The sequence below is a fragment of the Uloborus diversus genome, chromosome 3, assembly GCF_026930045.1.
Source record: "Uloborus diversus isolate 005 chromosome 3, Udiv.v.3.1, whole genome shotgun sequence".
Taxonomy (NCBI): Eukaryota; Metazoa; Arthropoda; class Arachnida; order Araneae; family Uloboridae; genus Uloborus; species Uloborus diversus.
The window spans coordinates 17,037,536-17,051,360 of NC_072733.1; positions in this window are offsets into that span (position 1 = coordinate 17,037,536).

Consider the following 13,825-nt stretch of genomic DNA (forward strand, 5'->3'; position numbering starts at 1 on the left):
TTGTCTTTTATCTCAAAAAATGAGTGCTAATCAGGGTTGTTTGTGATCTCTAATTTTCGAAAATTTTCGGCTGACACATTCTAAAACTAAAAAAATATTTAAAAAATCTTTTAAAGTGGTACTTTTCAAATGATTTCAAATTATTTTTCTATGCATATTTGACAAGTTTTTTTTCACGAGGGGGGAGGGTAAAGGGGGCAACTTCCAAAAATTTCACTGTTTCCAGAAAATTTTACTTGAATCCACCATCACCCCTGGTGCTAATCTCTCACTAGTTCCAGTGAAAATCTCTTTTTTTTTTTCAAAATCTCAAAAAGACAATATCTTAAAATTGAGAATTTTTTTTTTTCTAAATATTAAATTATGTGAAAAATTTTTTTTTTGAAGAGTATTTAAGTTACTGACCACCACACACAAATCAAAGTGCATGTAATTGTCAGCTATTATACAATCCTGATGCTCCCATAGCTTTGAGATATGATTTCAAAAGCACCGAAGGAAGCAAGAAACCTCAAAACTTTATTACGCACTAGCTGCGTCTCCCGGCTTTGCACGGTCTACCTCGAAAATGAAAGTTGTGTCAAGTGACGCGTGTTCAACAATCACACTTGAAAAAAAAAAAAAAAAAAAAAACACACACAGTAAAATTTTGCGACAAATTCCGGAAAAATAACCGAAAAGGAAACGTTTTAAGTCTACCGATTGCAGGAAAAGCCTCAAAGCAAAACCCAGAATTTTATTTGTTTATGTTCAAGAAAAAAAATGGCAACAGATCTTCCTTCTCAATGGTTTTCTTCACGCTATAAATTTCAATAAAAGCATTGTTACGGAAAGTTGAGATGAAGCACTGATAACTTGAATGGATGAAAGTCATCGAAAAATAGAGATTTCTTGTCGAGAAATCTAAGTATTATCCTATGTATTATCCTCATATAAATAACAGTCGGTGATCAAGTAACCCGCGTGTTTCAACAATGAAACTCGCGCCACGGCATGAAAATTTGAGAATGTTTTGGTAATGTTTAACATGCAGGGAAATGCTTAATCGTGACAAGGCTGAACTCGATCCGATGACTCAACTGTTTTACTGGTAAGACTCATTTTAGGAGAATAAAGAAACGTAAAAATGGTCAACAATGACCACTATCTACTGGAGTTAATGTTTAATCCACTGGAGTTAGGGTTAAATTGCCAAATTTAACTTAAACTACCAAAATATCACCAAACAGGCATTCGCTGCGTTTAAATGTATATCGAAACAAATTTTCACTAGAGTTTAGAGTTGATCCACTGGAGTTAGGGTTAAAATTTAAAAGTGCCAAAATATCACCAAACAGGCAATGACTGCGTTCAAATGTAGAAGCAAATTTTCACCTGTCATACCGTGACGGGTGACATTCTAGTAATAAATAGTTTTCAATTGACATTTCTGCTAATTATTATCGGAGGATTATGTTAAACAGCCAAACATAAGACGGGAAAATTACGAATCCAATTGTACCTGGTTTGATGGTCAGTTTACTGGCGTTCGGGAGAAGTTACTCGGACATATGTATAAGATTAATAATAGATTGATAGGTACAGACGCGTAGATTTTAATTATGTAGGATGATTTATGAAAGATTGTTTTAAAATCATATGTATCTTTATGATATAAAAGAGCAAAATTTCTGAAAGTTTTATGTTAGTATGAAATGGTCAGGTTCAGCGCCCACCTGATTTAACATGAAGACACCAAATACGAAATAGAACACAATGAAATTAAAACAGTAACAAATAAAATAAGCTTATTAATATGTTTTGAATTATGTTGTCTACAACTCCTAGACATTAAAGTCAATGACAAATCTTTGCATCTTTCGAATTATAAACAAAATAAAATAGTTGAAGGAAGTACATGTATTGCAAAATAAATAACTGGTAAAAGCATCTAAGCACTCATTAATACACTTGTTATACATCGTTACGTAATTATAAAATTATTGGAAGACAAGCGTGTTAAATTACATACTTTATAGCATGAATTTGGGGGGAAAAAAACAACTAAAATTAGACATGTGATCCTCGCATATAATTTTGTTTCTTGAAAACATGAAAGTAAGATGCATACAAAATAATCAAAACAATTATATGTCACACCAAATAATCAAATGACATTTTCCCATTAAACCCCACGTATTCTCAATATAAAAGATACAGCATGTGCTTTTCTATACATAATGGGTCTTCTACAACCTCAAAATAGTGAATAGTATCAGAAAGAGAAAATTACTCCATCCAATCATGAACATTTTTTAGTGAAGAGGCTATCAGAAAGAGAAAATTACTCCATCCACTCATAAACATTTTTTAGAGAAGAGGCTTTGTTTGTCTGTATTGGAAAGGTTTCCCGAGGGACTCCCATCTGGTATGTCACGTCAGTGACAGGAACAGGGGACCCTCGGGGGTAATGGTAATGTATTGGAAAGGTGGAAAGGTTTTTAATTCTTCCAAAAAATACCAGGTTAATTTTGGGAAGATTCTGATAGGGACAAAAACATTTCTGTTTTTCGCAGGATATGTTTCCGGCAGGAATAAGATACTTAAGCTGTCCGTTATTTTCTAGGAACATTTCGGGGGTTTTTTTACAATGAAAAAAAACAAAACAAATTAGTGCACATCTCTTCTTTGTCCGACAACTTCCATTTCATCCTTTGTTATAAGTCTTAATAAACGCGATTTTGGAAAAATATCAATGAATATTTTCATATCTTGAAAATAATTCTAGTAATATCTCTGAATATATGTGTGGTACATTGATTCTTACCTTTCTTCATTATTTACTCTGAGATGTGCACAAAATAGATAATTTAAGTAATGCAACTAGCATCTTCTCCTGAAAGCAGCAGGCCATGCTTTATATGTGTGCAAACTAGTTTTACTGTGTAGAAGTAGAATCAAGTTATGACACCTAAAATTATTACCCAATTAGACTAAAAATACTAACCAACTTAGGTTCCAAATCAAACAACAAATAAACACGCGAAAATGATACATAAATGCAGAAATAAAGAGTATCTATTTTTAAAATAATGAAAATATGTTTTTTGCAGTATGAAATGATGGGGAAAAAAGTACTATCATAGAAAACGCATAGAACTTCCTTAGTGATTTTTTTCCCCATTTGGACAAATTAAGGGTCTTGCTCGATATATAGCACACAAGTCACAAACATGGATACTCGAGTTAGATTTTGAAATTCCTTTAAAAGCAGCATGGTTTTTCCGTGATTAAAATTAGAATCATCCTTTATGTTTTTTTTTTCATATACATTATTCTGTAATTTTTTTCATTAAAGAAAATCAAAGTCAAATTGTCTCTTATTTTAAAAGAATGTATTGCCTCTCTATGACTATTTCTAAAAAATGATGAACACACTGGGTTCCCAACGTATGATCAACGGTTGTATTGTACTATTGGATTTGAACACTTTGGGTTACATTTTTTTCCAACTTATTTAGTTTAATTTGTATCATTCAAAAAATAAGAATGTTTACGTCAGGTGATTTCTGACTGTTCTTCAAATTTTTTACGCCCTTAATCTTATTATAAGCTGCAATTTTTGTCTTTTTATTTGTATTTTAATTTCAGGCAGCCAAGGTCATTAATGGGACAAAACGATCAACGCCTTTCTTTTTAATTTCTTATTGGTTGTTCCTAAAATCAAAATATGTGTAAGAGTTTATCATGTAAAATGGAGGGTATTTTGTGATTAAATTTTTTTATTAACTTGTATGTATTACTTCATTGATTTTCTGTGTGACTTACTTGATTCGTTTGCAATTAACTAAGGAATAGAAGAATATAATTCACATGAGTTTTTCTGAGGACTAAGAAACATCTTGCATTTTAGAGAGAGAGAGAAAAGGGGGAGTAGAGGAAATTCAGGGTTTTAACCATAAAATTCTTTAATCAATCAAAAAGAATGCCGTAAAATAGCTTTAAAAGGGAAGTCCATTGAAAATTTGAGACCCTTTTCAAGTAGAATCATAAAATGATTCAACTAAAGTAATTTTTTTTTATCATCCAAATATTATTCATCACAGACCAACTAAAAAGAAGCAGGGACTTCAAAAAAAAAAAAAAAAAATTCCCTAGCAAATTTTTACATTTGTGATAGTTTTACTAATATCGCTGTATTTTATTTTTAAAATTTATATCTCCAGATATGTAGTAGACACATCTTAGCCATTATAGTGCATCATTTGAAAATTGTAAGAACTTTTAGGGGAGTCAATACTTTAAATACTTTCAAAAATTCGACTTTTTGATTTCTATACATTTTGATACTCCATTTAAATACCTTTTTAATGATACAAACTTTTTGATTGTGCTCATATGAGAAGTAAGTTAAAATAAGCTTTAAAAAAATGTAAATATATTTTGATAAGGTATGATTTTCTTCTTTGAATTGCTATATCGAGAAATGGTATTTTTGAAACTAAATGTTCCTTTTCTCAGAACCTAGATTGTGTTAGGCGTTGAAATTTTTGCCACCAATTCCATACGTCCAATTAGAATATTTTAAAAAAGCTTTCTTTCCGTAAAATTTTACTTCAGTATAGAGAAAAAAGTACTTAAGGAAAAGAAAAAATTCATAATTGTGTCTTTAATAGATTTTTAGAAAAAGGTACATGAACATTAATGAACATGTGGAAATTAACATTGACGGTATAGGGGGTACTAACTCCCCTTAAAATATGTATTTTATTTATTGAATTATTTTAATTTATTAACGTACAGGATTCGTCAAACCGGGCACAGCACGGGGGAAAAAAAACTCGTGGGTTTGTTAACACGGGCCACTTGAAGAAAATAAACTATCTCGATAAAGTGGATTTTTTTTTTCAAAATTTACCGCATATTGAAACATTTACTTCAGAAACAAACTACATATTAGATCTAAAATAAATATTACCAAGTATGAAAATTGGCATCTGCCTTTCTGAAACTTCTTAAGTTTTAGGAATTAAAACTGCATATGGATTTCACGATTAATTAAAAAATATATTTTTGCTGGGAAGCCAAACCAAGCCATTTACTTAATTTATTTCAATCACTTTTGAAAATTTTATTTTATTTCCTTTTTTTTTGTATTGTTGAAAAAAAATAATTTGATTAACTATATCAGGAAATTAATTTTTTTAATAGATTTTCAATGCAAGATTGCAAAGTGTAAAGGTAGATTACAATTATATCATAAAAATTAACCAACCTGTGTGATGACTATTCCAGATTCCATAAACTGTAATCATACCGGAAAATTTTCTCACATATTTTGAATTATTGTGTGCAAAATTATTTTGTGACTTTATAGTTACTAATTTTAATATTTTTAAATACAGTTCAAATTTTTATTTCCAACTTCTCGTGTGGAAGGATATATAAAATACTTGATATGATTCATGGTTATGGTTCATGCGGCTCTTTTTAACGCAAAATTTAGTCAGAGGTTTTTTTTTAGAGCAAACTGAAGAAAAAAAAAACTACTAAATGCCTTTTGGGACTAAAAGGAAAGCTTTTCTCAAAAGGTGACATACTTGCTTCTGTATGGATGAATCTGTTTTCTATTTATGGTGTGGTCATGTTTCAGAAAAATTAATTTTGATAATATTTCACCTAAATGCTAAATATTTTCAGTAAATTTTTCAGAAGTTAGCTAGCGGTGTATTTTAAGTATTTTATGTAAATGCTACATGGTTTTCAAATTCATTTTTTTTTCTTCAATTTTGACGATTTTTGTAATAAATTTGAGTAGAAATAAATTCAGGATTTAAAATTATTCATATCTCTATGAAAAAAAAAGTAACAAAGTAGTACAGTTTAAGCAATGTTAAAATAGTGATCAAGATTTTTTTTTTTTTTTCTTGTAAAAAAGTCCGCAATTTTCAACAATGACCAGGGTACTTGATAAAAAAAAAATCCAGGGTACTTAAGGTTTTTTAAATTACCCAGGTTTTTCTTCAAACCCTGTTCATGCATTCATGGGAAATTACTTTTGAAGTTAGGTTGTAATACACCTTGAATAAGCCCAAGAGTCGAACCTCGAAATTGTGGTAAGGCTGCAAGACGCACTGCTATAAACTGCTCTAGGGAGTTGCATTTCACGACAGTAAAGTCTCTACAAGTGTTCATTTCACCAAAATCTGTAAATTAATCGGTATTTTAGTAAATTTTGTGTTATTATTTAGTCTGCAGAACAGAAAATATAAAACCCTAATTTACAAAAACTGTACACATTTAGCAGATATCGTAAACAAAAGGTTAAAAAAAATACTTTTAGGAAAAAGTGCACAAAATCTGAGTATTGTAATTCAAGGTAGTATTTACGGGAGGAATCGAAGGACCTTGTCTCCTCTCAATGTGCCAAAATTTTGCAAAACGTTAAATTTATGTGTGCCAAATTTGGCTAAGCTTTGATATTACCTGGATTTTGTATAAGATATTTTTGCATTTTACTAGAGAAGCGAAAACTCCTCTACTTGAGTTTTCGAGCATCAAAACACTTCTGTACTAAATTTGGAAAAGATCCGTCGTAAACTAGAATTGTCAGAGGAAAAACCTTTTATGAAGGGAGGCCAAACTCCTCCCCCCCCCCTTCGTAAATTTTTGTGCATCAAAGGAACTGTGCGCCAAATTTGGCAAAGATCATAAACTCGGTTTGTTAAAAGAAAAACACTCTATGGGGTTTTTCTTCCCTCAGGGTGGGGAGAAAACTCCCCTATGTGAATTCCTGAACATCAAAGGATCTCTTAAACGATCCAACATAAACTGAATTTGACGTAAGGGCAAATCTTCTTTGGGGGAATTTCCACTCCCATAGGGAAGCGAAAACTCCCCTATGTAGATTTTTTAGCATCAAAGAAAGCTATGTGCAAATTCTATCAAAGGCCCAGTGTAAACTAGATTTTTGTAAGAAGGAAAACCCTCTATGGGGAGTTTCGCCCCTGTAGAGAGGGGCGAAAGCCTCTATGTGAATTATTGAGCATCAAAATGCCTATGAGCCAAATTTGGCAAAGATCCGACATAAACTGAATGTGTACAAGGAAAAACCCTCTATACATCGTTTCCCACGGCAGGGGGCGAAAACCCCAAGGAAATTCTTGAGCATCAAAGTATCTACGGGTCAGATTTGGTAAACTCAATTTGTAAAAGGAAAAGTCCTGAATGTGAGCATCTGCACACCATAGAAAGGGGGCGAAGACTCCCCTATGACACCTCTCGACCATCAAATGATTTAACAAAATTGACTGTGCCAAGTTTGTCAAACATCCCACATAAACTGGATTTTTTTTTAAGGAAAATCCTCATTGTGGTGTTCTATGAAGGGGGGGGGGGGATCTTTCTATGAGGAATTTTCGATCATCAAAAGACTTCAGCACGAAATTCGGCAGAGCTCTGACGAAAACTGAATTTGTCAATGGAAAACCCCCTTATGAGGTACACAATTATTTTTTTCGAATTTTTTTTTACCTGTGAAAGCAGAATATTCAATATTGTTTTGCTAACACCAAAATGAAACGTCATCCTACCATTTTAACATAACGCAATATTCTACGTTCAAAATTGGTGCAAAAGTGGTGGTACAACACCATATTTCGACGTGCTATACGACATCGATCGACGAGACACATAGACGCTTTTTATACCGTTCTGAGAGAACGTAATTTGAACGTATCTGTTGGTGTGCTCTGAACGTATTATAGAACGAGTTTTGAACTCCTCTGTGCTGCTTGGGATTAGCCCTGATGCCTGGTAGGTGCTGCTGAACAGCATGATTTAGAAAAAAATTCAATGAAAGCCTACCTAGAACCTTTTCTTTGAACGCGTTTTACTCGAAACATGAAAATGTTCACTTACATCCCTTTACTTCTTACTGCCTCATGTATTTTTACATTGCAGAGCTTTGAAGCATCTATTGTCTGTTAGTAGTTAGCTACAACTCAACTTAAATTTATTTTAAAGCCCGTGGTGGCCTGATCGGAAAGGTGTTTTGAGCCCGGAGGATCCCTGGTTCAAACGTAGCCGGTCGAAGATACATCGTCTTCTTTAATGGTGCTTGGGAGACGTTAAATATGAACGTAATCACACGAGACCCACGTGATAACAGGCCAGACAACTCCTCTCCCCCCCCCCCGCTTCGTTACGCCACCAGTCGTCGATCTTTGAACTTGGCGCGAAACTTTGAAAGCAGTGCAGTTTGCAGGCACACAGTAGTGCTGCTTTCTCTGGTTGAAATAGATGAAATAGGAAATATGTAACTTCGGATGCACATTCATGAACACAATACTGTTGGATTTATCTCATCCTTTAAACGTACCGGAATGTAGAGGCAATTAAAATATATATATATATATATATATATATATATATATAATAAGTCTTGTAAGTGTCTGAGTGTCTGCTAAGTGAAAGGGAGTCAGCGATTTGCGCTACCGAACAACCTGCATGAGAAGAAAAAAATCGGGCGCCTCATGGAATAAATTTTAAAGTTCGGACGTAAGTACTTTTCTCAGATAAATAAATTAACATTTTATGCTTCATGCAGTTAAGGTTACTTAACTTTTCCTCCATTACACAATAATTGTCAGTTTCCTTTCTGATATCTTTGTCTGTAATTTGTAATTTCAGCATACTGCTTTAATATTTGAAACGGTTAACTTGCAACTTTTTATTTCTTTATTTTTTCAACCTTGTACACGCATTTATTCGAAATGGATTTTCCAAGCTGACAATATACATGTGTCAAAATTTTCCGCGAATATACTTGTTGCTATCAGAAGCAACGTAACTTGGTGTTGATATTCAGTTAATATCTAAACAAGTTTATTGAAACAGGCTTTTAACTGAACTAATCTTATATTTTCGGTTTCGATTAAATTGTTTCATACGCTAGCATGTGTTATTTTGATCAAAAAACATTCCTTGATGGGCTTCCGTAGTTCTGAGGTAAGAAGATTAGCTTTGAACGCCGGAGGTGGTGGGTTCGATACTCAAACATTTTCCCCCAACTACGCCCCTGCAATGTTATTCAAACAAGCTGGTTCTGTGCGCAAATTAAAAAAAAAATATGTTCTTTTTTGGCACTGTTGTCTTTAAGTTTTATGATATTTATGTACAAATTGTGGTTGAGTTAACGGTATTCATGATTTCTGGGCTTTCGAAAGATTACTTTTTAGCAGTGGATACAACGTGTTTTTGCCTAATGCTCTATGCTTGTTTGTTATGCTTAAAAAAGGCAAAATGTCTTGAACTATATAATTTTTGATCTCCTTGGGGTTTTCTGTTAAAAAGTTTTCAGGAACTCTGAAACTGTAACATAAATTGAATTAAGGGGCTGTCCATAAAGGATGTTGCAAAATTTTGAACAAATCCCCCCCCTCCTTGTTACATGTAACGCTGTTCAACATGAGCATATTGTTATAAACAACGCATGATGTCACACTTCTTGTTATCCTCTCCCTTCCCCCTGTCACAGAAATGTCACACTGAATTCCTAAAAGAGCCTACTCAGCAAAATGTTGATCTAAATTTAACATATATGAAGTTTTAAGTATTGAAGAAAGTTGATAAAATGGTCATTCCATGAGAAGTTTTTTGAAAAAGGTTACTTTGTCATCAATTAATGCTCTTTAGAATAATTTTTCAAAAGCCTAAAATGATGAACTATTAAAGCCCCCCCCCCCTACACAAGAATCAGTAGCAGCAGAAAAAGCTGAAAATGGAAAAGTAGCCAAATTCCAATTTAAAAAAAAAAGGCTGCTTTGATATTGAATACATTTTTTTTTTGATGTACAACATACAGTATTCATGATGTTGTATAATTCATTCTTTAATTAACGTTTTTCAAGTTGAATTCCTGTGTAACTTTTCGAAAGTGCCCACCGAAGGGGGGAGGGGTAGGAATCATAGTCTCATAATAATGATAGCTTTTCAACGGCTATAGTCATAAATAACTGTGTCCTTGAAATTTTAAGGGAGATGGGGTATATTTCTTGAAGTTTTCATAATTGAAGGAGGTAGGGCACCGTTTACTTTGGGGGATGGCACCCAAACATTCATGTCTTTTTAAAAGCATAAATTTGCTAAGCTAAGTTAACATTAATAATCTGGTATTATGTATTTTAACCGTTTAACCGCCGAACTATTGACGGATGATCAAATTTGAGTATTTTTTTGAAATTATGTCTATTTATGTCTAGTAAATACAGAAATAAAATAAAATTTCCAGAAAAAAATTTTTTACTATGATTTTCAGTGTGTTCCATTTTTGGAACATTGGCGTTTTGCATGAAGTTTTTTTTTTTCAGAGAATTTTTTTAAACTAAGAGGTTTTGAATGCGGTTTTTATCTTAGCATACTTTATTGCGGAAAAAATAATATTAGAAATTGCATTTGTGTACATATCCAATACAGAAAATCGAATACAGATATATCTAATGCCCATCATATGAAAGGAAGCGTTGCTGGTGAAGTCGTTTGTCGCAATGGAAACATTTCTTAGCCGTATTTTTTTGCACACCGCGCAACGTCCTTGGGATGCAGATACAATATAATGTCCGTCAGACATTCTTGACCATTTATGTAAATGACAACGAGGCCCTGGAGGACTTTCCACTCGTACTTTTCTTCTTAGGAGGTGAGTTGTTATTTCTCTTCGGAACTCTAAATGCTTCATCTTGACTTCGTGTAAATCACAATGAAGTAACCAACTAGCTACAACTGAAATATTCAGCGCATTACTAAAAAGATTCCACCAACATTTTTTACTCCTCAAATGAGGTCTGTAGCTCTCTAAAAGTTTATCCAAGACGTCCACACCCCCCATTTCTTCATTGTATCTCTTGATAAGATGAGGTTGTGGCACATCTATCTTGCATTTCTGCGCATTTGAGTAGCATTTTACAGATGCAAGTGGCTCATGTGTATAACAATTGGATGCTACTGTAACCACTGCATTATCTTTCCAGCTGCACATGTACACTGATCCATCAGATCGATAGTCAAAATTTCCGCGATCTTCTTTAGAAAGGGCTTTTTTGGATTTCCGTGGACAATGGCCAGTTCGGTTTTCACGAATTGTTCCTGTTGCTCGTACACTTTTTTTTTGATAGCTGAGAAATTAAGCCATATGATGTAAAAAAGTTATCAAAGTATACTTCATGCTTAGACGTGTCAGTCAAAACTGATAATAGATCATTTACAACTCTGGATCCTAATTGCACATCAGGGGATCCTTCTTTTTTGCCTGAATAAATCTCCATGGAATATGGGTATCCACTTGAAGAGCACAGCATCCAAATTTTGAAGCCGAATCTTATTGGTTTTCATCTAATAAACATTTTACATGAATGCCGACCGTAGTAGGGAACCATAGATTCATCTATGCTTAATTTTTCATGAAATACACCAAATTGTTGAGGGTTTTTACACAATTCTTCGTAAATAAGGAAAACTTTTCTTAGTTTGTCATTTTGTTTTAATTCATGGTTGTCCATCAAATGAAAGTTTTTTTTTTATTTTTCGAAAACGATTTTGAGGCATAATTGTTAGTACAATTGGCACAGATGTATTTTCTGCACTGCTCCAATACATATCTTCAGAAGGAACAGAATGGTACCCACTCAATAGCAACAAACCAAAAAATTGTAGGATTTCATCTCTGTCAACATCTATTCTTCCTCAGTGATATTGCCTAGTTCATCAGGGGGTAATTGGCATATATCTACATCTGACAAATCCGAATATGACAATGTCTCTAAATAAGCCACAGCTTGTTCTACAGTAAGAAATCTTGTAGACATTTTTTAACATTTATGAACAGTTGGTATACATCAAACAGAATTTCCTTTCGCCCGAAAACAAAGCTAGCGAATTATTGAACTGCATTTAAAATATGAAGAATAAAACTCTCACTAATATTATTTTTTATTATTACGTGACAATGCAGCTGTCCGAGCAGGTGTGGATTCGGATCCATATAGTCCGTCAAACAGAAGACTGTTATTATTTTCTTTGCTAACGAACCATCATATCCTTTCTAAATATAAACTTACTTGGTTTTGCCAACATCTACATCAGAGTACATTCAAAATGAGAAAAAAAAAAGAAACATATATTACGAAAAATGAAATTTCCCCTTGGAAGTCGAACGATTTACTTCTTGGAAATTTGACTCCCTAAAAGCGCCAATGTTCCAAAATTGGAACATGCTATTTTGAAGGGGTACACCTTTCGGAAATATCATTGTACATTTCTACAAGCATTTTAAAATCATATATTGAAGTATTTTTCACAACTATAATAAATATCATCACATTTTCTGGAAAAACCAATTTTTGGTAAATTTTATAAGAAAAAGTTGCAAAAAGCTAAAAAAACACTCATCTTTGAAAAATCGCAATAAATAATTGAAAACATATAAACAATCAAGCAGGAAATCAAAAAATACTTTGAAATAAGACTAAACTGTGTTAAAAAAAACTTGTTTATTTTAACGCTATTTCTTGGGAAAATTTTCACTTAAATATGATGTTCCATTTTTGGAACATTGGCGGGTAAACGGTTAATTTGATGTTATGTCTTTGAAACATATTGCAGTTATGTTTCTCGTTTACTTTAGTAAAAATGTTTATTTATATTTTAAAATTTCATTTTATTCTTATTCAAATACAATGGTAAAATTATTTTTTGTTTTGATGTAATTGTAAAATGGAAGTTTATTTATTTATTTGAATACTTCTTAAGACTCAATGTTTCAATACAATATACGAGTAGTTAAAATGCGATTAGTGTTAAAAAAAATTTCAAATGAAAAATAAAACTATGTTTAGTTATCACTTTGTTTTTACAAGATTGTAAAATAAAATCGTGTTTAGTTATTTGAATAATTTGTGAGACTTATAAATGTTTTTATGTGAAATACTATGAATTAAGCTCAGTGTATTTTTTAATGTATGATTATTGGTTCCTTTTTATGTTTTCAAATGAAAAAGTAGAAGTTTTAATACTACTAAAATAGTAGAAGACAATAATAAATAAACCAAATAGTTTAATTAAACCAAAATACTAATCAAAGCGCTCACTTCCCAATATCATTGTGGATCGACGAACGATGACGTCATTTGCTAGTTGGATGGCCTTCCTATCTCGAAGGTCTCGAATCACAACGTTCTCCAAGTGAAATGATGCCTCTGGGGGTGCTAAACTAGTAGTTGTTTAGCTTCTGGTTTGGTTCTAAATTATCGAAACTTTAATAAATGATGCTGCTATCTATCGTGTACTGTCTGAGTCAAATCGAACTTCCTCCTAAATTAGGGCTCGATAAAACGGAAGCCGTACCTCTCTACCTTAAATCAAGTAGCATCGCTATTCGGGCTCGGGTATCCGAGTGGTATAAGAAACAACATTAATACATTTTACTGAATTTAAAGAAAAAAATTCTGCCACTTGAAGTCTCCAGATACGTTGGTATATTTTTACGTACAAAATACACTTCGCGTACATTTTGCGAATGAACGTTATGTTGCGCTGTAGAATAATACACTGATAGCGTGAAATAGAGTACAAAGAGCTTTTTGTATTACAGATGAAACTCACAAAAAAAAAATCAAAAAGTATTGGTCACACATTGTATCAAATTTTTCGGTATATATCGACAGTGAAAATTCACTAATTGATGATAGAAACTTAATGTTGCGATATGAAACGTAAAAATTAGTCACAATTATAAGTTCACTATTTTTTTTTTTTACTTTCTTCATCAAAACTTTCCCAAAAACTACTG